A 27,058-nucleotide genomic window follows, 5' to 3' on the forward strand; every position below is an offset into this window, starting at 1 on the left:
CCTTGGCCTGACTCTGTAGGTTGTCTGGTAATGACCGCCTTGGTGGTTTCAGTTGCTCGGTTGATGATGTCATTATTTGGCGCCACCCTTCATAGCTTTTGCTGCTGACAGCGCACGATCTGCTTTTCTATTGGATGCTGCTGGAGTCTTCAGACCTTCTGCTGGTGATGTCTAATTTGGGCGCCACTTTTTGTGTTTAATCATTTTAGTTATGAAAGGTGTGCTTTTTTTAATTTTTTAAAATGCCAGATCCCTCCCTGATGGTCAAGGTACGTTTTGCCCTAATTTGATGCAATTCGGTTCAGCAGTTACGGTGCAAGGGTGTTACCTCCACGCACGCAGTGTCTACATTTATAAATATATAGATCTGAAAAGTATGGTGGCTTCCAGAGTGTTTGGGTAAGACGGGAATCTGAACATTTAAAGAACACAGCTCCAGAAATGATAGCTAGACTAAGCTTTGTAGTACTTACTCTCCAGATTTCAAAGAACAACTTTCTTTTGAAGTGCTCTGTTTGAACATATTCCAGCAAATGGGAACTTTGTTGCACAACAGAATTGGGAGAAAGAGTCAGGAAAGGGTGAAAATAAGAGTACTCATAGCCAATTTGCTTATATACCACATTTCCACAAATATATAATGGTGAGAAGCATTCAAACAGATTAAACCATTTAAATGCAATAAGTGATATCCAACATTAGCCATACATGGAGTAGCTCAATTGGGTTCAATGGGTCTACTCTGAGTATATTCACTGTTGTGCACGGTGGCAGAAAAAGAAGGGAAATAAAATCATAACAAGGCACCAGGCAGCTGAACCTCAAGCAGCAGAAAGCAACCCTCTTCTCACCACTGCAATACATGCCCTAATGGCTTAATGTCAGTTAAGAGTATTAAAGGCAGATGACACAATCTCCTCCTCAAGTAACAAGTAGGTTGTGGTAAATCACCACCTTGTGATCCCATTACTAGCTCACCGTCAGTGACCTGTAGCAAATGTATGTCCACTGCCGCACAAATGCTGGATTCGCAGTGTAAAAACAAATTGTATTGAAAGCAAAATTGGCAGGTGGCTCACTAGCTGCATCCTTTCCAAATAGCACTTCCCAAGGACCAGAGGAGGCAACAAGTTCATGATGTGCAATGTATAAATTAGACTGGTTTATAATAGTAAATATATAACTTCATTCAGTTTGCCTTTTCACTTGCAGTTCTTGAAACAATACACAAACAAAAATGCGTATTAGGAGAAACTGCACAGAAATGAAGATTATGTGCAAAAGGCAAAACAGCTTGCAACACTTATGCATTGCATTAGGAGGAAATTGCATACAAAATGGAGTATATGAGGAGAAATACATATACAAATCTGTATGAATTTTCATGCTGATTTTTTTAAGGAGCATGTTGATGTAGAAATGAAGCAAACTGAATATAAGATTGGAAAAGTTAGAAACTGGAAACCAAAATTGGTGGATTTATCCATTCCTAGCTCAGGATTATCACACATGGTGCCTTACTACATGAGGCATTAACCATGTGATCATGCTGTGTGTGTTTTTGAAATCCAGCACTAGACATGGGGAGAATAGGGGCAGGAGAGCCCTTCCTCCCCAGCAATTAGCTCCATGAAATTCAGTCCAATTAGCTTGGGGGGGGGCAGCCATGAGAAGTGGGGATTTCACAGAGATTGCAACCGGGGGAGGAGGTTTACACTTCCCCTCCCTGCATGTCGCAGTCCTGATGACAATTCCCTCCCCCCTCTTTGTGCCAAGTATTTCATAGATAGATAGATAGATAGATAGATAGATAGATAGATAGATGATAGATAGAATGGCCCTTGGACCATCCTGGCTGGGAATGATAGGAGTTGTTCCCCAACACATCTGAGGTCACCATCTTGCTTGAAGGCTGTCTTGGATTTGGGCTGTAGCATCAAGATGCCCCTTATGTTTCTTGCACCTGTAAAATAAAACATGCATTGGCTTGAATTTGCATCTCCTTTCAGAGTGGTTCTCTTGTACTTTCTATGCCATTTCGACAGCATTCACACATGCACATAAATATTTATGAAAGATTTAAAATATATCAGTGCCTCAATAAATAAATAAAATAAAATGATTGTGAATCACAACCCAGTTCTACTACACAGAATCATGGAACTGTCGAGTTGGAAGGGACCCCAAGGGTCATCTAGTCCAACCCCCTGCAAGGCAGGAATAAATATCACGAGAGCCGTGTTTGCTCTTATCAATCGCTGTAGCAATTCGGAGAAAAATGGCCTCAGTCTGCAGCGTAAGAAGTCCTGCAAACAACAGGCATATGCTATTCGCCATTGACTTCTTCATCCCGCTAGGCCTAGCAAGAAGCACTTTTAGTGTATCAATTGCTTTTCCATTCTCGTCTCATTTAGCTTTGCAACCACCATTGTGCACTCAGCAAGACTAGGAGATGGTGTGACAAGTCCAGCCACTCACTTTGTCTGCCCTAATTACTGTGGGAGGAAAATGAATGGCTGTCCGGCAACTGCAGAAGACACAAGGCAGCCTCCTCTAGGCATAGTCAGAAAAACAGCTAAGGGATCGGAGGCAGTAATATCCATCATTCAGTTCCCATTAGAGAGGCTTCTTCTTCTTCTTCTTGTAGCCTAGCTCTTTCCCGGCAAGGCACATATCTGTCAAGCACTACTCAGAGACTGGCAGTAGTCCTTGGAGAGTCGCTACATAATGCATAGGAATTCTGAAGCTTTCTCACAGTTAATCTGGCAAGGGTGGGCTTGAGTGGGAAGTGGGAAAGACCGTGGTCCTCAGTGAAATGTATATGTGTAAGTCTGCATCCACACCATCTGTATTACTCAGGATACACCCCTGGAACAGCTAGTGCCAGTTTGCAGATCATTTTAGTTGTGATCCTCACTACACTACCCTTGCTATGAATTCAAATCCCCAGGGCCTGATGAGCTGCATCCAAGGGTACTAAAGGAGCTTGCAGATGTAATCTCAAAGCCTTTGTCTACGATCTTTGAGATTTCTTGGAGAACAGGTGGGGTCCCTGCAGACTGGAGGCAGGCAAATGTTGTCCCCATCTTCAACAGAGGGGGGAAAGAAGACCCAGATAACTACCGACTGGTGAGTTTGACATTGGTACCAGGAAAGGTCCTAGATCAGAATAATCCAATGGTCGTTCTGTGAGCACTTAGGAAAGGATGTTGTTCAAGAAGGATACTGACAAGCTGGAACGTGTCCAGAAGTGGGCAACCAAAATGGTCAAAGGCTTGGAAACGATGCCTTATGAGGAACGGCTTAGGCAGCTGGGTATGTTTAGCCTGGAGAAGAGAAGGTTAAGGGGTGATATGATAGCCATGTTCAAATATATAAAAGGATGTCATAGAGGAGGGAGAAAGGTTGTTTTCTGCTGCTCCAGAGAAGCGGACACGGAGCAATGGATTCAAACTACAAGAAAGAAGATTCCACCTAAACATTAGGAATAACTTCCTGACAGTAAGAGCTGTTCGGCAGTGGAATTTGCTGCCAAGGAGTGTGGTGGAGTCTCCTTCTTTGGAGGTCTTTAAGCAGAGGCTTGACAGCCATCTGTCAGGAATGCTTTGATGGTGTTTCCTGCTTGGCAGGGGGTTGGACTGGATGGCCCTTGTGGTCTCTTCCAACTCTCGGATTCTACGATTCTAAGACCCAGCATGGGTTTCTCAAAAATAAGTCATGTCAAATGAATCTCTCCCTCTCTCTCTCTCTCTCTCTCTCTCTCTCTCTCTCTCTCTCTCTCTCTCTCTCTCTCTCTCTCTCGGAGTTATAAGCTTGGTGGATCAGGGGAATGCTGTTCTATTTGGTTGATGTAGAAGTACGTACGTATTGTTGGGTAAGAGGAGGAATCTGGTTCTTTAGACAGGCCATTATGGTTCCTTCAGTGCTACCATCTTTCGTGTTAAGACACTTTCCCTCCCTCTGCATCTTTTCCTTTTTGCTGCCTGCCTTTTGTCTCACTTTGAAAGTCAAACACATCAAAAACCTGCCTGCAAATCTGTTTATACCTCCCCCACAACTTCTCCTATTGAGGCCATCCGCAGCTTAGCTGTAGGCTTGCTTCTCTCACATAGCTCCGCGTGTGCTCACGATGCAGATGTGGCGCTGTCATTGTAAGACGTACAAAGCCTCCGAGTGTTGGTGGCAGCTTCGCTGCGGAGTCTCCTGTATAAGGGTATTTTCTCCCTGTGGCTAGATGTTTGTGGTTCATTACACATGGTGGTTCGTTCGTAGTGGGAAATCTGAGCCTTGCGATTCAAAGCGAGACTCCCCGTGGAATAACATCGCAGGGCTTGCAGGATGGTGTTGTTGTGGAGGGGTGGGGGCAGAATTTGCATCTAGCCTTTGGAGCTTTATAAACAACTTGTTTAAACCATATTGACAATCCTCTCTGAGGTGTGCTAGTGGGCATTATTTTCCCAAGCGGAGTAGTTTAACTATCGTGACTCACTACATTTCTGAAACAGACTTAGAAAACAACTTTTGAACTAGAGAAACAATGCCCCTGATGGCAAAATAGGCTTTGTCGGCAGTTCTTTGAAAATTTAATGTGCCTCCCATGACTTTGGATCCCTTACTTAGAAGTCCACGCTTTAAAGGGCATGTTTGCTTAGGCTTGCTTTCGTTCATTCCCCATTGAGTTCAAATCTCACATGATAACTGACTGACTCACACTCCATCTGCACTGTACATTTAAAACATCGTGATACCACTTTAACAGTAATGGATTCCCCCCAAGAATCCTGGGAACTGCGGTTTGTTAGGAGCAGTGCTATATTTTTCTACAAAAAGGAGGGCCAGAACTCACCATGAACTCTCTTGTTCTCTTACAATGGCGCCCAACTGAGAAGGTGCCAGAGAGTTCCGGCCGAACAAGAAACCCTGGTTAGGGAGAGACCTGTCACCTTTACAGAGCTACAATCTCCAGGGTGGTTTAACAACCAATCCACCTTCCCAGGCAGCTCTGAGAATTGTAGCTCTGTGAGGTGAATAGGAGTCTTCTAACAACTCCTGTTTTCCTAGTTCCAGCATAACACGCTAGTCTAAGGTGGGGGAACTTTCTCAGCCTGAGAGCTTTCTGGGCAGCCTTCCAAGGGCCACATGTGGACGGCAAGTGGGGCCAGAGACAAACATGGATGGAGCAATCATTGCTCTGCATGAGTTTCTATCTCAGACCCTCCAAGTGTCCCTATTTTCCAGGGACAATCCCAGTTTTACAGAAGCCATCCCAGGTTCCGGTTGGATCCTGGCTTTTCCTTAGGATGTCCCTATTTACATCAGAAATGTTGGAGAGTATGGTAGGATGTCCCTATTTTTATCAGAGAAATGTTGGCAGGTATAGAGTTATGTGACCCCCGAGCCAAGGAGATAAGTAATTATACAACCTTTAGAAGACACCTGAAGGCAAGTCCTGTATGGGGATCCTTTCAAAATTTTAAGGGGTGGCATATAAATAATAAAATTATGATTATAAAATAGGGTGTCTGAATTTTCATCAGAGAAATGCAGGCAAGAGGCATTTCCAGAGTTTAAGGACACTTTCCAGCCAGGCAAAAACCCTTGCAGAGTGTGAGAAGCAGGGCTGATGAAGACTGTGGCCTTGGAGAGAGAGGGTGTAGCCAGGAAAGCCAGACGGAGAAACTTTGAGGGTTGGAGGGTGGTGCTGTGGTCTAAACCACTGAGCCTTTGGCTTCCTGATTGGAAGGTCAGCGGTTCGAATCCCCGCGACGGGATGAGCTCCTGTTGCTCGGTCCCAGCTCCTGCCAACCTAGCAGTTCGAAAGCAAGTAGATAAATAGGTAGCGCTGTGGCGGGAAGGTAAATGGTGTTTCCATGCGCTGCTCTGGTTTCGCCAGAAGCGGCTTTGTCATGCTGGCCACATGACCCGGGAAAACTGTCTGCGGACAAACATCAGCTCCCTCGGCCAGTAAAGCAAGATGAGCGGTGCAACCCCAGAGTCGTTCACAATGGGCTTAACTGTCAGGGCTACCTTTACCTTTACCTTTATTCAGCCTACAGTTCTGAGGTTGCTCATTCCTGCTCTATCAACTGAACTGGCCCTCAAAAGGGCCTGGTCTCAATGTAAACCAAGGGATACTCATAGGTCAACAGAGACTTGAAATTGGGCTTCACAAACCAAAACCTGATTTTTTAACCCTCACACCGCCTTGACTCCCTTCTCTTGACATTAAGGAGGTTAACAAACAAAATATTTAGAAATGTTGAAACCTACAAAGCAGACTGTGTCACTTCTGTGCCTTTTACATAAGAGGGATGCAGTTACTTTGTTCATTTGTCCTCAGAAGATTTGAAAACTTCAATATCTGAAAACTTTTTCTCTCTAACATATTGGGTAACTCACTTGCATACACTCCAGCATAGCTCAAATGAGTCTTCCAGCCCAAAGGTTAATGCCAGCCCTACATCATCTCCTAGTTGCCATAGAAACAGTGTTCTTACCAAGCTTTCTACATGGGTTGCTGGAGTTAACTTCACAAGCTTCATCCTAGTTACCATGGCACTGCTACACACACACACACACACACACACACACACACACACACACACACACTATTGTTTGTAATTTGTATTTAAGACCCACCTCCCTCCCTCCCTCCCCTTAATATTATCCAAGGGTTACAATTAAACCTTGCAAAAAATTAAAGAGGAACACCATGTACTTTAGATCAGCACACCCCACCCCACCCTGAAATTAGCCCAAAGACTTAATGCTTTCCTTTTGATTTAGCGGGTTTTTTAAATTACATTCTCCTCCACCACTTTGGCACCAATGAAGAATGAGGCCCCAAACGTCCAGAATCTGCTTTATGTGGTTGCAAACAACCACTGCAGTTCTGCCTCTTTTTAGTCTAATGAACGAAATAGCAACGGTGGAGACAAAGGAAACCCTTCCTGACTCACCAGGTTAAACTTCTCAAGACTGAGTATAAAGTGGCCATTTATGCATTGTCAAAAAAAATGAACTGCATCACTGTAAAAGATGACCAAAGAGGTCACAGAACTGCATAACATTTGCAGGTGCCAATTTATGTGTATAGTTCCAATTGAGTGAGGAAAAAATCACAATAAGAGGAATACTTGACACTATAGTTGGGAAGACTGTGGCAATATGACCTGTGGTCTGTCCGGGTGTTAACTGTTGGTGGGGAACTCTGGGGCTCCTGCTCTCTCTTCTTATGATTCTGTATCTTTAAACCAGACTTGGACTGTACAGCCCTTTGAATTGAGGAGTTCTCCAAATTCTCCCAGTCTCAGTAAAGTTGATTACATGGCCACCCTATTAGAGCATAAGAAGGTTTTGTGCTGGTGTTAACTGGAGTTTCTGGAGAATGAACTGTGGCCTACCAGTAGTTATAGCATGTTGAGTTTTTCAACTTTCAAATTCCCAAAATGACAGGTGCTGAAAAGTTGTAACAGGATTATTAGGGGATTCAAAAGATATTTTGGTTAAATTGCTATAATTTACCAAGTATTCCTTGGTAAGTAAAATGTTTGTACAATTGCATAGAAATAATTGCATAGAAAAAATTAAAAATGATTTCCAACTACTTGCAGTTCTCTCTCTCTCTCTCTCTCTGTGATAATTTATCATTACCTGACATTTTCAGAAGTTAAAATTATCTGACTTTCTGAAAGTAGTTTACAGTCATACCTTGGTTTACAAACAGCTTAGTTCTCAAACATTTTGAACTGTTTTTGGAACAGATTCCATTCGACTTCCAAGGTATGACTGTATATGCTTTTAAAACAAACGTAGATTTGCCAAGCTTAAATGTTGTATCACATTATCACATTATAATTCCTCACACACACACACCCAAAAAATTAGACCCAAAGTGAAGAAATTTCCCAAAATTAAGTTTCATCCCTCTAAAATGATACACCCTATTAGTATCATAAAGCCCTGGATTGAAGCATAAGCTATTAACCACAATGGCTATGCTCTGTTTCCTTGGCCGGAGGCAGTAAACGCTTCTGTATACCAGTTGATGGAAACCACAGGAGGGGAGAGGACTCTTGTGCTTGGATCCTGCTAGGTGTTTTCCCACAAGCATTTGGTTTGCGTTGTTAGGAGAGGATGCTAGACCTGATGGGCCATTGGCCTGATCCAGCAAGCTGGTCTTACATTCTTATGTACTGGGACTTCCTCTGGCTGGGACCTCCCTCTATAGCATTGTTAACATATCACTTAATTCTAGAATTCTAGGGCTTCCAGGGCTTTCCCCCCAGCCAGGATTCACCAAAATTCAATTCTGCCACCTCTCAGGTGGGCAGAACAAGGGAGGTGTCCATGGTCAGCTCAGTTGGTAGATCATGGGGATCTTCATTTCAGGGTTGTGGGTTTAAGCCCCACAGTGTGCAAAAGATTCTTGCATTGCAGGTTGCAAAGGTGAATTCATACCTGTACAACACCGAAGACTGCTTCTCCCTCTCTTCTTCCCCGTAAGGGGGTAGAGGGAGAGAAGTTTTCCCTGGTGCATTTCATATATGACTAATAAAGTGTAGTTATATTCAGTATCACTGACAAGCACTTCCAGATCACAAGTCCATTGTGTCACCTATGTTAGCTTACACAGACATCATCCCCTTAAAATAACCATACTATGCAGGCGACAGAGTGCAGCGCATTCCTGTTACCTGGATACAGCTCTAAATTTAAGCTCCAGTCATTCGCAAGTATTCAAATATTTTAGAATTAATTAAAAATGAATTAATTGTCACCATTTCCTAACCCTGCATCTCTAGGGACAAATTAAGCGCCCTCTCCGCAAGTACAAAATGGTACCCAAAATGCATTTTGGGCTTATTTGTGATGCAAGTACCGGTACTTCCAACCAGCCACAACCGGTCACAGCTATTATTGTGGCACCTGGTGGCACCTGGACTTGACTACTTCAATACAGTGTGCCTAGGGTTGCCCTTGGAAGCTACTTAGGAACTGCTCAGAAAACTGCTCAGAACCACATCCTACTGTTTCAGAATATGGCAGTCAGATTGAAGTCGGCTGCTGGGAACACATTGCACTAATCTCTGCTATCTTCCTATTTGTTTCAGGGGACAAGATAAGACACTTCTTACTTACTTATTTATTTATTTATTTATACTTTTCAAGTTTATAAATTTCACTAATTTTACAATCATTTTGACATTTCAAAGCTTGACTTCCTTTCCCCTCTTTCTGTGGTTCCTTAAATTCATTTTTAATATCTTCTGCATATCCAAATTAGCTTAATTTGCTCATTTATTCATCTTCTTTAAATATATACTCTTATGAAACTGCAGGCTATTACAATAATCCTGCCGATGTTCTTATCTGTTTACAGTTTGTCTGTAAATATTCAATAAACCATTTCCATTCTTTTATTAAAAAGATTGTTATCTTAATGGCTTATTCTTCCAGTAAGTTTCACCATTTCTGCATATTCCATAAGTTTTTGTATCCATTCTTCCTTTGCTGGGACTTCTGCTTCTTTCTATTTTGGGGCAAGTAACATTCATGCTGCTGTAGTCACATACTGTACATGAATAAGTTCCTATACAGTTTAGGTAGTTCTGTCCCTCTAATTCCCAAAAGAAAAGCTTCTAGGGTTTTTTTGTTGCAACGGTTATTTTCATTTCATGATATATCATTTCCCAGTAAGCTTTAAACTTACTAAAAGACCACCACATATGATAAGATAAGGCACTTGTTTTAAAGCTTGGTATCAGGGTATCCGAATCACTGTCTGAACTCATATGAACTTCATTGCTCCTTTAAGATCTTTGTCAAAGGCCCTGTTCTGGGTGTTGCTGCCTTGAGTGGTGACTGGTGGATTTGGTGGAAACTTTTCGCTGAAATGGTCCCCAATGGCAGGTTAGACACCAATGGAGGTAGGACATCCAATTATAAAAGGGGAGCCAGTGTGGAGTAGTGGTTAGAGTGTCAGACTAGCACCTGGGAGGCCAGAGTTCAAATATAACGAAGGCATGCAAAATGGCCATAGTCTAGAAACAGTCTGACCCGTCCGTTTCTACTCTCAACACACCGCTGCTGTAAGCAAATTCCCACCAGCCTTACTCTGGCATAAGAATTAAACTGAGAGAAATTCTTAGGTACAGCAGGGGAACACAGAAAACTGCCTTCTGCAGAGCCAGACCACTGATCCCTCCAGCTCAGTATTGTCTATGTGGACTGGCAGTGACTCTCCAAGGTTTCAGACAAGGAGTTTCTCCCAGCCCCACCTGGAGATACTGGGGTTAGAACTTGGGACCTTCTGCATGCGAAGCAGATGTTCTGCCACTGAGCCACGGCCTCTCCCCAAAGGGCAAGCCCTCTTCTCATGCATAAAATACCCATAGCTACCCTGCCACATGCCGCTGTGGGTTAAACCACAGAGCCTAGGGCTTGCCGATCAGAAGGTCGGCGGTTCAAATGCCTGCGACGAGGTGAGCTCCGGTTGCTCGGTCCCAGCTCCTGCCAACCTAGCAGTTCGAAAGCACCTCAAAGTGCAAGTAGATAAATAGGTACCACTCTGGTGGGAAGGTAAACGGCATTTCCGTGTGCTGCTGGCCACATGACCTGGAAGCTGTACTCCGGCTCCCTCGGCCAATAACGCAAGATGAGTGCCACAACCCCAGAGTTGGTCACGACTGGACCTAATGGTCAGGGGTCCCTTTACCTTTACTCTGCCACATTGGTCAGCTTAGGCCAGTATTGTCTTCTGACCATGTCTTTCCAATGCTTCTTTCCTTTTAGCTGGCGCTGGTAGTGACCCAAGAGCCTTATTCCATGTAAATCAGAAGCTATGTCATTGAGTTATGAGTGTGTGTGTGTGTGTGTGTGTAAATAATCTCCCCATAAATGAGTTTTCATTTTTCTACATTTCAAAATAAACTTTTGACAAGCTTTAAAATATCCAGTAACTTCCCTTCTTCTCCTTCCATGGTTCATATTATATATACTTTCCTGCATATTTTACTATAACCATTCAAATCTATTTTCCACTTCTACATCAATCAAATAATGGCTACTCTGTTGAATTTATCTTAATTCTGCCAACGTTTTCAGCTGTGTCCAACTGCTGTCCATATATTCAATAAATATTTCCCACTCTTCTTTAAATATATGTTCTTCTTGCTCTCTTATTCTCTGAGTTAAGGCTGCACGTTCTGCATATTCTAACATCTTAAGTTGCCTATCCTTTTTACAAGGGACCTTGCTAATCTTTCCATTTCCCCCCCCCCCAAAAAAAACATGGGAAAATTGAGTTATGGTTCTTTGTCATGCTGCCCACTCATTTCCTACAGCAGGGTTTCCCAAACTCAGGTCTCCAGCTGTTTTTGGACTACCATTCCTATCATCCCTGACCCCTGGACCTGCTAGCTAGGGATGATCGGAGTTGTGGTCCAAAAACAGCTGGAGACCCAAGTTTGGGAAACCCCATCCTACAGAATTTAAAACCACAAACCCAGCAAGCTGGGCAGGGTATAAATAATAAAATTATCTTCTGTTGTTGTTGTCTTTGCAGTGCTGAAAGATGCTCATCTATTAGAGCAGTACATGTGAAAAGGATCTAGGAGTCTTGGTAGACCACAAACTTGACATGAGTCAACAGTGTGATGCAGCAGCTAAAAAAGCCAATGCAATTCTGGGCTGCATCAATAGGAGTATAGCATCTAGATCAGGGATCCCCAAACTGCGGCCCTCCAGATGTTTTGGCCTACAACTCCCATGATCCCTCGCTAACAGGACCAGTGGTCAGGGATGATGGGAATTGTAGTCCAAAACATCTGGAGGGCCGAAGTTTGGGGATGCCTGATCTAGATCAAGGGAAGTAATAGTACCACTGTATTCTGCTCTGGTCAGACCTCACCTGGAGTACTGTGTCCAGTTCTGGGCACCACAGTTCAAGAAGGATACTGACAAGTTGGAACGTGTCCAGAGGAGGGCAACCAAAATGATCAAAGGCCTGGAAACGATGCCTTATGAGGAACGGCTTAGGGAGTTGGGTATGTTTAGCCTGGAGAAGAGAAGGTTAAGGGGTGATATGATAGCCATGTTCAAATATATAAAAGGATGTCATATAGAGGAGGGAGAAAGCTTGTTTTCTGCTGCTCCAGAGAAGCGGACACGGAGCAATGGATTCAAACTACAAGAAAGAAGATTCCACCTAAACATTAGGAAGAACTTCCTGACAGTAAGAGCTGTTCGGCAGTGGAATTTGCTACCAAGGAGTGTGGTGGAGTCTCCTTCTTTGGAGGTCTTTAAGCAGAGGCTTGACAGGCATATGTCAAGAATGCCTTGATGGTGTTTCCTGCTTGGCAGGGGGTTGGACTGGATGGCCCTTGTGGTCTCTTCCAACCCTATGATTCTATGATTCTAGGTAGCCAACAGGGTGCCCTCTAAACATCGCTGGACTAAAAAAACCCCAAATCCTGCACCATTGGTGGGGTCTGATGCGGGTCATATTCCAACATCATCCAGGGAACAAAACTTTGGGTACCCCTGCACCAACATTGCATCACTCCATGTTATGTTATGGAAGATCTCTTTCACAGACCAGCAGTCCCAATTATGACCTAATTCAGGATGTAATGCAACTGGAACTTCATTAACCTCAATCACATCACCCTTGATTTACCTGGTTGCAATCGAGAGCAGGGTCTTGCAATCTGCTTCAGGGCAGCCAACTGTGGCAGCATCCCTTGACATTTCATTCCACCGCTTCTGCTTAGTCAGCACTTTGCCTAAGAGTTTAAGCCATAATTTAAATAAGTTTAGATGGCTATTAGCTTTTTTTTCATACGCGGCGTTGAGTATCATTTTTCAGATCTTAAAATAATCCCCGAGTTGATAAATGAGGCTTATGTGATCGCCAGGGTAGAAAAGTCCTTTCATTTCAGCTAACAGCAGCATATTTTTCCATGTGATGATTTCTCCCCCTACTTACAAAGCTTTTTTTCCTGATCACGAACTAGGTGAACCTTTTTAATGAGCTGCATATTAAGCTCAGCAATACAGAGCAGATATTACGAGTTAATTGGGGAAACAGGTGTTCCAGGAAAAAGACATCTCATGCGAAGCAGATGAAATTGAGCAACATTATGTAAAGAACCGATCAGGTACAAATGAACCGGTGGGATGTTTGCTGTGATCGATGTGTCTTCTGGCATCTTGTCAGAAGGAATGAAATGACTCTGAATGATTTTAAAAATTGTAGATACACTGCTACCAAGTTGGGAGGCAATCTTCATATATTAAGCCAACCCCAATATCTACATATATTTTAGAGGTCTGTCAATTTCAGTGTCTCATTTCCACCCCACCCCCCTCTAAAATTCAGTTCTCCACATTTCCACATCAGTTTGCATTTTTTTTTAAAGTTCATTAATTTTTTTCAGCATGTTAGTGCAAATTTCTCCTAATACAACATTTTTGTATGCAATGTTCCCTAATAAGTATTATTTATTTTTTTGTAAAGCAGCTTTCCCTGATAGAATGCTCTTTATTGCTTTATGGATTTTATGCACATTTCCCCATGATATATGCATTTCTTGGACACATCACTTGGCAGCGGAACGGCATTGCAAAATTCAGAATATTGTTTAGTGGTTGAGTGTGTCATGAAGCTTTTCACAGGAATGGGTGTGGCACCCTTCCAAAACTGCCACAACAGCATTGCCCACTGAATGCTGGTTTTCCTTGGTGGAAAAGCAGTTGTTTGAAATAGTCTCAGGCCAGAAATGGGGAACCCATGAACCTCCAGATGTTGTGGACTCCCGTCATCCTTACCAATGGCCATGCTGACTGGGAGCTCATAGAAACCAAGAACATCTGGATGACCACAGTTTCCCTGTCCCCCACTTTAGGCTATTTTGTTGCTTGACATAGCCCATAGAGCAGGCTTCCTCAACCTTGGCCCTCCAGATGTTTTGGCCTACAACTCCCATGATCCCTAGCTAAGAGGACCAGTGGTCAGGGATGATGGGAATTGTAGTCCAAAACATATGGAGGGCTGAAGTTTGGGGATGCCTGCCATAGAGTGCCCTCCTTCTAGGCAGGATGCTTTACAAAGTCTTACTGCACCATTAAGATGCTATTTTTTGCCTACCTCTCTCCCCTCCATTCATGGTGCCACCTAAAGCAAGACTCTTCACCTTCCTGCAGGCCTGGGACCAGTTCTGCTAAGCTTGATATAATGCATTAGTGTATGGCATAAGAGTTACTTCATCCTACACTATAGTTCGCTATTTCTGGTGGGGAAACTATGGGTAGTGGGCTACTAACAGAGGAGCAAATTCTTCTTTGGCTATCACTCATAGCCAAGTAAGATTGTCTTCCGTAAACATAGTTTTAACAATGAGTCCGTAAGTGACCGTGGGGGCCAATTATGGATCCACACATCCTTCCACAGTGGGGACATACCAGTAGGTTTCCGAGCGAGAGTTGATCACAGTGAGGGTTTGCCAAGCGTGTCTTCCTCTTAGCACACTTCTCCCTTGCATCCTGAGTTCAAGCGTCTTCAAAGCCCATGACACCTTTGGTAAAGGCTGTTCTCCAATTGGAGCGCTCGCAGGCCAGTCTTTCCCAGTTGGCGGTGTTTATACTAAATTTTATTTATTTTAGATTTGCCTTGAGAGAGTCTTTGAAACTCTTTTGTTGACCACCAGCATTACGCTTTCCATTTTTAAGTTCGGAATAGAATAGAGGAGCAACAAGGAGCCTGGTAGAGGCAGGTAAAGAGAACCCCCCACCCTGGCAATTAGAAAACCCCCAAGCAGGGCAGAGAAGGGATGAGAGGGGTGGAGATGAGCCAGCTAGAGATCTGGTGAATCTTAAATCAGTCCAGCAGCCAAAGAGTGTCTCAGCCCAATGGCACATCGGCCTGGAGCTGGCACTTTCACCCTAGCTGGCACAAGTGGCAGAGTTTCAGTGCCTCTGATCCATCATTTAGCCCCACTGTTCCCCGACCGCCTGGTTCCTCCAGGGAGTCCCCATCACTCTCCAGAAAGGAGCCCATCAGAGGGAGACATCTGCCACATCCGACCACCAGTTCTCTCAGCAGCATGGATTGGGGATCAGGAGTGCTCTGTAAGTGTCCAAAGAGGAAAGGAACAGTGGTTGGTTAGCAGGCTTAAAAAAAAACATCCTTGACCCCAAATGTACTACAGAGAGCTACTCGTGTTGCTAGGAAAGGAATGACTTCTGTGATTAATTTTGAAACCCAAGAGGGATGCTTTAGCAATCATTCTGGGGCAATCTAGAAGTTCATAGTAGTCACCAGCTTCTCTACCAGATTTGGCATCATCCAGAAGTCCAAGTTAAGTAGAGCCATCATGAACCATGTGGAATTTATCTGTACAAAACCACCTCCCCCCCCCCTACTCCACTGCCTGCAGTAGTAATTGAGTTTGGTGGTGAACAAACATCCCTGGTCTATTGACACATGCCTCCTCATGTGAGCATAGCAGTTACTTCCACCATGTGGTTTGTGGGATGTGGCCATGTGGCTCAGAAGGCAAAGCCATCACTCAAATTTAGATTTCTTAGGTGGCGATGGGATTGTGAAAGGCGCCTTGTGGTTTCATATTTCCATAGGCAACCAAACGTCTAAGTAAGAAAGCGGACCATTCGAGTTATTTTTGGTTCTACTATTTAACTTAGCAAAGCAAAACAAATGCAAGGCAATAAGATGAATCTTAGCTGGAAATGCACACATTTTTCAACAGTCTACTCTTGTCTAGCCTGAAAATAAAATATACAGGACATGTAATTCATAAATTTGGAAGAATGAATCCGCTGAAGGAAGATAACAAGTTTTTGGGTGCTGTGACTGCATGCTTGGCATGTGTTTAAATCCTTTCCAGAGAGGCATCCTTGTATCAGTTGCAAGTGGCAAGTGACAAGCTGCAATAATTATTTTAGCTACCTTCAAACATAGACCTAATGTGAAGCTGAGGTCAGCAGGGATGGCTAGACAGCAAACAGAGCCTGGGTTCTGGTTCACGACAAAACCTTTAGCATAAATAACCTTTGAAGGCTTAAAAAAAAAAACCACCACTGCTAAACCAAAGATACTCACTTTGCATCCTTCCAACATGCCACCTAACACTTTGAGGACATGAGTATCTTATATGCGTCAAGGAGTCAGGATTGCCTGGTGGGAAGTTATGGGTGGGTGAGAAGGTGGGAAATAGTCACCCAATTAGATCACTTGCATGCAGATCAGTTTGGGGCATGTGACACGGACAATCCTTCTTTCATACTCAACTCATTGCTCACTGAAGATCAACCCGGCATATGAAACAATCATATGGCAGCGTCATCATGAGATAAGTTGCAGTGCTTCTGAACTCGTATCTGTGGATTGTTTGCTAAGGCTGTCATTTTGCTTAGAGGGGAGCGGGCCTCTTATGCATCACCCCTCCCACCCCCTCTATTTGGTCACCCAAATAGAGGACACTGATTTATCCCAAAGTTTCATATGCTGATTTATATCCCAAAGTTTCATATGCTGATTTAAATCCTAGCCATCATTTAGGAAATGATGGCTAGGATTTAATCGAAATATAATCGTGATATACCGGTATAATGGGGAAGAGTGTGACAAAGTGACCTTTGTAACTGCAAAAGTTGCTGTCCAGGTGCTGACTTGGGATGGACAACATGAAAGCCCCTCCTGTTCTCTATTCGTTTGCTGCTGCATATTTAAATTTGACTTGGCCCAGACAGCCCTTCAAGTAGGAAATGGTCACCCTATCAGAGAGATGAAGGAAAACCTCAACCATATTTATGACTACTGGAATAGCTCAGACAGTAGAGCATGAGCTAGGAATAAAAAGGGCAGCTCATTAAGCACCCAACAGTCCACAACACACAGCAAACATGACAGAGTTGTAGGCTGCCCCCCCCCCCCAACAGATTGATCAAGCTTTTCCCTAGTTACATCAAATTGAGGTTAATGTCTGGCAAATGAGTCAATGTCAGTCTGCACCCTCTCTCTGGCATGAGCTATACAAAAACAGGAGTCCACGGGTGGTTTCATCATCTACATCTGCTGACCTTATATAGCTCAGAAGGCTTTCTGCCCTCCCCCCCCCCCGGTTTTCTCAAGATGTTAGACTCAAACAAAGACAGGTTTTTAAAAAGAAGTGCAGGTGTGGTTTTTTCACATGCCAGATATATGAGAAACAATTTTAATTAACCTCTTTAGAAAAATTGCAGAGCGCTACACGGGCAACTTGTCATATGATGGCAAAGGGCACAGATCATTTTAGTGTATTATTATGTACTTCCCAGGCTCCAACAATAGACAAACCTCCTCGTGGTTTCCCGCCTCCTGTTTCTTTTCTTTGTCCCCTCTCTCATATGTGCTAAGTCAGAACTTCACCTACTCAGCTGAGAACGTGGCCTGTTAAGTTCTCTCTCACACACAACACACACACATTTAAGAGACACCAATTTTTGTCCAAAAAAAATAGGAAGAATAAATCTTATCACTGCAAGGGCCGTAGCTCAGTGGCAGAGTACATGCTCTGCCTGTAGAGAGACCCAGGTTTAATTCCCAGCATTTCCAGGCAGGCTGGGGAAAATTCCTGTCAGAAGCCCTAGTTAGTGGCTGGGGAGGGGCCATAGCCATTCTGTTGTGAGCACCGACTCAGAAGAGGCACTTTAGCCCTGGATAGCTCCATGCTGTGCTCCCATTGATAATTCAGTTATTGCTTCAGCATTAGTCATCCATCAGTTGAGCCTTAAATAGGAGCTGTAGCTCTGTCTTGTTAACTAACTCCGCCTTCATGGGGAGGAGCCTCTTCTTTTAAAGGGGCACAGCCTGCTTTAGCAGTAATGGACTCCAACAGAGCAGGGGAGATTCTGGTTGCACTGGGTTCTGAGCTGGAATCCTCTGTGTCCGAGGACGGCAACACAATACCATCAGCCGTGAGGGGTACTGCCCCACAGGCTCTTTTTGTGGCACTGTTTCCAGCTTTTTAGGTGGAGGCAATTCCCTCTTCCTCTCTGAATTCCCAGTCTAATCCAGTCTAATCCCCTGAAGAAGTAGAGCCCAACAACCTCAATGGTAGATCATGTCCAAATATCAGTCCGCAGCATCTACAGGCAAGGCTCAGTAAGGCCTCTGTCTAGAACCTTGGAGAGTCAGTGTCAATCAGTGTGCAGATGGCTAGATGGGCCAATGGTCTGACTCAGTATGAGGCGGTTTCCTAGTCAGCCTAGCCAGTCCTGGGCTAAATGCACCAATGTTTGATGCAGACCAGTTTCCTATATTCTGAATGCTTCTAAATTAATTCATCAAGTCCAAATACAGTGGTACCTCTACTTACGAATAACTCGACTTACGAATGTTTCTACTTACGAATGGAGCTCCGTCCGCCATCTTGGATGCTGTTTAGATAGGATTTTTTCTACTTATGAATTTTTAGATAGGGTTGCTTTGACTTACGAATCCCCCCCCCCAATGCATTCCTATAGGATTCGACTTACAATTTTTTTCGACTTACGAATGTGCGTTCAGAACGCATTTAATTTGTAAGTAGAGGTACCACTGTAAATGTATGATGTGCTTGCAACTGACACATCCAACACTACCACTAGGAACTAATTCCAGAAAGTAGGATCTATAGATAAAGGACTTACCAACATGTCCACCTTTGATGTGGACTGGAACAGATTACAGAATCGGTGCTGAATGCTGCACTGTCTTGGCAAAGTGGGATGCAATCATTCTGTTCCCTGACAAAACTCTGCCAAGCAGTTCTGCTCATGCCGTCTGCTGGCTTCTGGCATACCCTGATTGACAGGGTAAATTTATCAAAGAGGAGATGAGTTTACACTTAACTCACCTCCTTTTTGATAAATGAGTGTTTAGATTTAGCACTAACCTTGCGGAACTGATGGGAAATTCTTGGTGAGCTTCAGGAGCACACCCAAAGCTCATCACACCCAAATCTCCTCTAGGACAGTTAGTGATTTCTGCATTAACTACCACTGCCCTTACGCTTGTTGATGATATTACTGCAAAATGCAGGTTTAGATACCAGGAGAAAGAGTTGCATGAACACAGACCCACACAAATGTTATGCAAAGATAGTCAAAGGCCCGCTGGAAGGTTTTTCATAGGGCACTTGGCTTGTTTTGTCTTAAGGGCCTCGTTGGCTACATATACCAGATGTAAGAAATGCCTTGTCCTCTTCTAGCTCACATCAGTGGAAATAGGGAGCAACTGACTTGCTGTCAGTGACACGGCACTGATAGAAAACCAGCATGACAAGGGGAATAGGCACAGAGTTTGTCAAATCTTCTGCTAAAGGGAGAGAAAAGGACCACTACAATAATGTTTCGGAGGCCATGTCAAGCAGTGTTCTGCTTCTGTCTTAGCCGTATCTGGATGACTCTTAATTTTGAAGGTCAAAAGCTCGAAGTGTCCTGCCTGTGTTGCCTATATAACATACTGCCATATGGCAGGATCCATGGGAAGTGCTAGTGTGTGTGTGTGCTCCATGACACTTTCAGCTGTATCTAACTGTGTGTCATTGGTTGGTTCATTGGTGTATGGCAGTGGTGGCCGAACTTGGCCCTCCAGCTGTTTTGGGACTACAACTCCCATCATCCCTGGCTAACAGGACCAGTGATCAGGAATGATGGGAATTGTAGTCCCAAAACAGCTGGAGGGCCAAGTTCGGCCATCACTGGTGTATGGAATGCATACATCCCTTCCCACAACAAAAAGTCCCAGAGCTATTCAAAACAGGGATAAAGTGCAAGGCTATTTATAAATATATTTAAAAGACAGAATAAAAATTCCCAGTCATTGGTGTTGCCCAAATGCACAAGAAAACAAAAACGCATTTGCCTGGTGCTAAAATGATGCCCAAGCTGGCACCAGATGGGCTTCCCACAGGAAAGCATTCCGCTGGACAGGGGGCTACTACAGAGAAGACCCTGTTCTTTCATCACCCTCCTCCAGACCTCCTTCAGAGGTGGCACCATAGAAGGGTCTCAGATGATGATCGAAGGGTCTGGGCAGGTTCTATGGGGAAACTTGCTCTTAGGTATAGGGGTCCCAAACTATACAGTGGTACCTCGGGTTACGGACATGATCCATTCCAGGGTGCCATTTACACCCCGAAAAGTCCGCAACCCGAGCAGCACTTTTGTGCATGTGCGAAGCACACAGAACGCTTCTGCGCATACGCACATGGTGAAACCTGGAAGTAAACACTTCTAGGTCCGCCGCATTCGTAACCTGGAAAAACGCAACCTGCAGCGGACGCAACATGAGGTATGACTGTATAAGGCTTTAAAAGTAAAAAAACAACAACAGAATTTTGAATTGGACCTGAAAACAAATCGGCAGCCAGAGTTCTTTATTGTTAATTGTTAGCCTTATAATAATAAACACCTACTGGAATACCACGTGCCATTGAGTACAGTGTTACCTCGCAAGGCGAATGCCCTGCAAGACAAATGTGTCGCAAGACGAATGCATCTTGCAATCTGATGGTGACTCGCAAGACGAATTCATTTTGCGAAAAATTCGTCTTGCGAATCGCGGTTTCCCATAGGAATGCATTGAAATTTAATTAATGCGTTCCTATGGGCAAAAAAAGAAATTTCAATGCATTCCTATGGGAAACCGCGATTTGCAAGACAAATTTTTCGCAAAATGAATTGACTCGCGGAACGAATTAAAATTGTCTTGCGAGGCATCACTGTACATCATTACACAGGAAACAAGTTTTCCCTCCTTCTGGTTAATTCACCAAATCCAGCCCAAAATACCTCCGAGTATCCGGAGGCCACACACACACACACACACACACACACACACACAATCCCCTATCAATATATGCGAGGAACAGGAACCAGATTTCTGTAAATGTACCCTCTTTCATCTGATCCCTTGCTAGCTGCACCTGTCTTTCAGATAAAGCAAACTGTGTTAGATTCACACAAAAACACTGCAGAGTAATAATCCCCAGGCATTTTCCAATGCCGTGCCACCTCCAAATGCCCTACCAACAGCAAGTGCTATAACTGTGGCTGCATCCACACTGCAGTTCATTCCATTCCCCCCGATACTTCTCTGCTAATTTTCACATTATACCCGAGCTTTCACACAATGGAAAAGCCACTTCTAGAAAAACTAATGGAATACAGTGCATGCTTAGCACTCATTTCCATGTTATTTGATTCCAGGGGAGGGAATCCATTTATAGCCCCATTAAGCTGAAAAATCATGGGAGTAAAGTGATGAAATCTGGGGCAGTATATACCAGCACACAGTTCTTTCCCTAGGTTTTCATGAAGGAATCATTGGGGGGCGGGGGGCAGAAGCACACAAGTGCAGAAGGAGGGGAGAGTAACATCGTTGTTCAATGATATTCACTGTTGTGTTGCACCACACCCACTGGCATGAAGGAGATTTTAACACAAAGTGCTGATATAATGTTTTTTTTTTTTTAAAAAAAAGCCACAGTCCCTGAACCCAACAGGTGCTGCAGTAAAGAGGGAACATTAGAAAACTGGACAGAAACAATAGCATTAGAATCAGGAAAACGAGCACAATCCCCTACACCTGAATTTACCCAATATCTTTGTAATAAATAGGTTGGTTCCTTTGATACAAGCACATTTTGCAGTCATGTTATACCTCTTCACAACTGCTGAGTTAGATAGGTTAGACCGAGAGTTGGTGACTGTCCCTGGGCAGGAAGTGAGGGAAAACTAGAATGAGTTAAAGTGAGACGAAAATGTGAAACATCACTAAGTTTGGCTGATCTTCATTGAACAATCAGTCTGATTCGCTTGCATTGTGTTTATACATCTTCCAATTACGGTATTATTCATTCAACCCACAGTTTTCAGTGCATTTCCCCATCCTCTTCTTAACCACAAAAAGTCTATTTGGTAACAATAACAATAACAAAACTCTCAGCAGCCTTGACTAACTACAGGTTTCCAAATAAAATATAAAATAAAATAAAAATGTCCAGTAGCACCTTAGAGATCAACTAAGTTTGTTCTGGGTATAAGCTTTCGTGTGCATGCACACTTCTTCAGATACACTGAAGCAGAAGTCACCAGGCCCTTATATATAGTGGGAGGGTGGGGTGGGGTTTTTCTCAGAAGGGTTCTTCTTCTTTGGCGATCACTCGTAGCCGAGTAAGATTGTCTTCCATAAACACAGTTTTAACAATGAGTCCGTAAGTGACTGTGGAGGCAAATTCTTCTGCCAGAGTAAGGCTGGTGGGAAGTTGCTTATATAGCAGCAGTGTGTTGAGAGTAGAAACGGACAGGTCAGTTTCTAGACTACGACCATTTTGCATGCCTTCATTATATTTGAACTCTGGCCTCCCAGGTTCTAGTCTGACACTCTAACCACTTCTTCTTCTTTGGCGATCACTCGTATCCGAGTAAGATTGTCTTCCATAAACACAGTTTTAACAATGGGTCCGTAAGTGACTGTGGAGGCCAATTCTGGATCCGCACGTCCTTCCACAGTGGGGATATTGGTTTCCAGGCGGGAGTTGATCATGGTGTGGATTTGCCAAGTGTGCCTTCCTCTTGAAAACCCCACTTGAAGACGTTGTTAAAGTGGTATTATCGTGCTTTAAATGAAGGTTGCCATACGTCCAGAATCTCCCAGGCAAATTCGGAATACTGTGTTCGACAGCAGCATCTGGGCGGAAACCTGCCAAATGTCCAGGAAAATCCAGCTGTATGGCTGCCCATGTCGGCAGTGCTGACTTTGCCGTTTTCCCCTTAAAATTGCTCAAAAATGGAAATTTTGTGGGGGTTTTGTGATCTTGCCAAGAAAAGTCCAACAACCTTGAGCAACACTATTTCAACGCATAGTGTGGATGTGGGCTGGGTGAAAAACAACCCGAAATGATAAGCAGGGGGATCAAATGCACTGCATGTAGATGATCAAAGCTGCAACTTTCAAGGTAGTTCTGTTCAGAAAGCCCTTCGAGATTAGCAGGATTTAGAAGCAGAGCTGATTGAAATAAGCCCTCTCCATTTATGAATAATGATCACATTTTCGAAATCTTCCTGGCAAATCGCCGTGTTCAGCCCCAGAGGGAATCCTCCTCCTCCAATGGGTTTCATCACACTTGATTAATTTCTCAGAGAGTTGTGGCATGACATTGTGTCACATCTCACAACACGACATTGCCAGCTAACAAGTACTTGGCATTTCAAAATTGCAGCTTGGTTTCCTTCCTTTTGCAATTCCGGTTCTAAACTTGAAGCAGCTTCACTTGGTCATTTCACGCTCTCTATTTGGTAAATATACACACGAGGAATTCTAAAGTCTTGGGAAATCTAAGTATGTTCTGCACCACTAACAGAGCCCAGGCATTAGATCAGCATCATATGCACTCCTGTGTGCCTCAGATTCTAGCAATCTGTGTGCGCTCTCTCTCTCTCTCGCTCTCTCTCTCGTTCTTATATGCCAAGGATGAGAAACCATTTTTATCCCGAGGGATACATGCATTGCTTCAGGGTTAAATCTGTTGGGGGGCACGCATTGGTATTGGGCAGGGCTGGAGCCAAAGCTGCTTGATGCTGCCTTCATTAATCTCTCTCCCTGTATGCCTCTCTTTCTGCCAGCCACCTTACCCCCACCCCTTGCCACCTACGTGATATTAGGCAAAGGGCCACATGTGATGCTAGGGGGGCATGCTGCCCATCCCTGTGATGTAAGGGCAATGTTATGTGGTCACCTCCCAGACTCGACAGCAAGTCTTCTGAATGCCCAGCATGTGCAAAGAACCTAACTCCATCTGTCTTGCCTCTTCAGTATGGGACTGGGATCATCTTTAGCCTGCTTCTTGCATTGTGTCTTTAGAATAGCCTTTCTTTCCTCTAGGCAGCTTGGGAGATGGAGAATGGCTCAGTGGCAGAGCATCTGTTTCCCATGGTCCAAGGTTCAGTCAGCAGCATCTTCAGGTAGGGCTGAGAAAAAAACTCCTCTCTGCAGCCTTGGAAAGCCAACCAGCATAGACAATAGTGAGCTAGATGGACCTATGGTCTGCCATGGCATATTTTGGTTCTGTTATGTCCTAAGTTTATAACCATGGGGTGGCATTCAGCTTCGTTTTGTTCAGAGTAAACCCATTGCAATTAATGGACACAGCTAAGTTGGGGGCATTAATTTCAGTGGATCTACTCCGAGGAAGACTTAGTTGAACAGCACCTATTATATATGAACGTATCCTTAGTAAATTTTCGTCGCTGAGCAGACTACTGCTAAATTGTATGCTCATTGGAGCAAGTTCATAAATCAGGAAAACACACAAGGAGCCATAGCTCAGTGGCAGGGCAGCTGCTCTGCATGCAGAAGGTCCCAGGTCCAAGCAACATCCTCTCCATGTAGGACTGAAAATGTTCCCCGTCTGAAAAACCTGGACAGTGTAGAACAGGGGTAGCCAACATGGTACCCTATGAAGGGTACCCATGCAGTGGAAGTTGTTCCCAGTACCAGTCATGACATGGAAGCAGAGAAAGGTTCAGATAGTTTAAGGTTGCAGAAGATAAGGCTCAGTAAAACAGTTCTGGACATAGATATATGCATCTTGTAGGCTTTTGCAGATACAGATATATACAAGTACAAAGTGTTTCCACTGCACTAAATAAGTTCAACAATTCAAGACGTAACACTGGACAAGTAACACTAAGAGACTGATGACTCACAAAGTAACAAAGTGAGCTGACTTGCATTAATCACAGATATAGCTGGGGCCCTGGGCTGTTACCATAGCAACTGGCTTGGCTGACCTTGCACTTGTGATTAGCTCATCCACAGGGTGATTTATGCTCTTGAAGGAAATTAACCCTGTCTCATGTCCAGTTATTCCAACCCCTTATAGATGCTTCAGACTACATAGATGTTTCAGTTCCTATGTTCAAGTGCCTTGAGAGATTGGTTCATTGGCAATTTCTGCGGGAGACTGAACTCAATTTCTCCAAATCAGCAAATTATCTGCTATGGAGAATTGCACATTGCCTCATACCTGTTGAGAGCTCCGCTGCCCCCCATCCAAGGCTTCACACCCGCTGCTGCACCTATAGAGGCCCTTTCCCATACCCCATGTTGAGAAAGGGGAGTACAATCCCTACCCTTCTCTTCTTTCCGATCATGCCCACTTGGTGACAGGGAAGGAGGAAATCTGAGAGTGCTATTGTGGATTGTCGTGAAAACTTTGAATGTGCTTGGAGGAAAGGTGAGAGTTGCAGTGAGCGTGAGGTTATTCTTACCGATGTAATGAATGGACTCTTAACAATTTGCACCTGCGTAATGCCTTTTGCCCACAGGGGCCTTATTACCCTCTCATACAATGGCATATTTTTAACAGCTATACTGTACTGCGAGTGCCAGCTAAGCCCCCCGGGGACATTCACTCCCACCAGGAAGTGTTGCTGCAGACTTTTCAGTAACTTCTGCCGATTGAGCTGAATCCCTGCCCAGATCCCGAGCTCACTCTGTCCTGGAAAGCAGGCTTTACTAGCATTCGGTGCACTGCAGTCCTGGCACGTGTTGAAGCATTCACGAAATTGGCTCATCGTCATACCAAAACCCTTTGAAAAACTCAGTCTACCTTGACTTCGTTATGGAGAAGTAAGGAGGAATGCCTGTGCGGATCAACCCTACTGCTGCTATCCTAAATTGGCTTACTGTCAAGCTAAGTGGATTTTGGACTGAAAGTAAAGTCACGTTGGGTTGTGATTTTCTCAGCATTCATGAATTAGTGGTGAAGTTATGGCAGAATTAGTGGTGAAGAAGAGCCAGACCCTTCTGTTTCATTGTATATGAAGAAGTGTGCATGCACACGAAAGCTCATACCAAAATAAAAACTTAGTTGGTCTTTAAGGTGCTACTGAAGGAATTTTTTTATTTTGCTTCGACTCAGACCAACACGGCTACCTACCTGTAACTGGTGAAGTTATGGACTGCAAAAGTTGGGGGCCAGACACACACACAAGCAGTCCAAGGCAAATCTATATGTGGCCAGTGTGTTCTCTCCAGATGGAGGTCACTGATGGGCATGACCAAGGGGCAACGGAGTTGATGGCCACAGCAAGCAAGGGTTCTGATAGTCATACTCTCAAACGAGAGATGTTATACTGCCTGCCCATCATAGAGCCCAATATTATATATCGGTATTTCCTAAGACCAGGGCCAGGGTTATTGGTGTCCTGCTCTGTGAATCTGTCTGCTTGTCCCTGATACCAGGTAGGCATCATTGGGCACCTTCTAAGCCCCCCTATAAATGGTGGTTTGTTTGTTTGTTTGTTTGTTTGTTTCATTCGAGGGGCAGGTGAGTGGACAGTGGTGCCTTAGGAAAGAGAGGAGTGGACCTCACTGGGTTTCTTTTGCACGGTACCCCTCCCAAAAAAACCTGGAGCTGAAGTCTGATGGCCACCATTCCACATTTCACACCAATATCCCAAATCTTCCTCAGCACAAATACCCCCGGGGAAAATATTTGTGTCATAAAGTAGTGTTATTCTAGAGGCATTTGGGGGAAAGGGCAGAGGGAAGATAGCAGCCACTGACTGCCAAGCCCAAGAGGAACTCCTCCATCACCACAGGCAGTGGCAAAAAGTTTTGGGTTTTTTAAAAGACAAATCAACACCCTGAAACCCTGTGATATTTTTCACACACACACCCTGAACTTGCCCCCAGTTTCATGCACTTCTTCTGCTTGCACATCCAGATCAAGGCAATAGTTTAAAACCTTTTTGTTTGTCTCTAATTTCTACAAATCATGTCGAATCCAGAGGCTTTGTATTTCTTGCACTTTCGCAGCCCACTTCAGGGCCTGAAAGGGGCTTTGAGACTTGGAGATACATGCTCTACAATCCATCACCAATATAGCCAATATAGTTTTACACTGAAAAGCTATTGGTTCAAGTGCCAGAGCCCTTGTTTGGTCACTGATCCTACCCCAACACCAGAGCGTTTAAAATGCAAAATTTGACAACTGTAGTCCTTCCC

At 44.0% G+C, this 27,058-nt stretch overlaps 1 protein-coding gene across 1 annotated transcript in view; it reads left to right on the plus strand.

Moving 5' to 3' along the window:
* KCNAB1 (potassium voltage-gated channel subfamily A regulatory beta subunit 1) overlaps positions 1-27,058 on the plus strand; it is a 181,678-nt gene that overhangs the window by 81,384 nt on the left and 73,236 nt on the right. The window lies entirely within an intron of this gene.

Source organism: Zootoca vivipara, chromosome 5, assembly GCF_965207765.1.
Source record: "Zootoca vivipara chromosome 5, rZooViv2.hap1.1, whole genome shotgun sequence".
Classification (NCBI taxonomy): domain Eukaryota; kingdom Metazoa; phylum Chordata; class Lepidosauria; order Squamata; family Lacertidae; genus Zootoca; species Zootoca vivipara.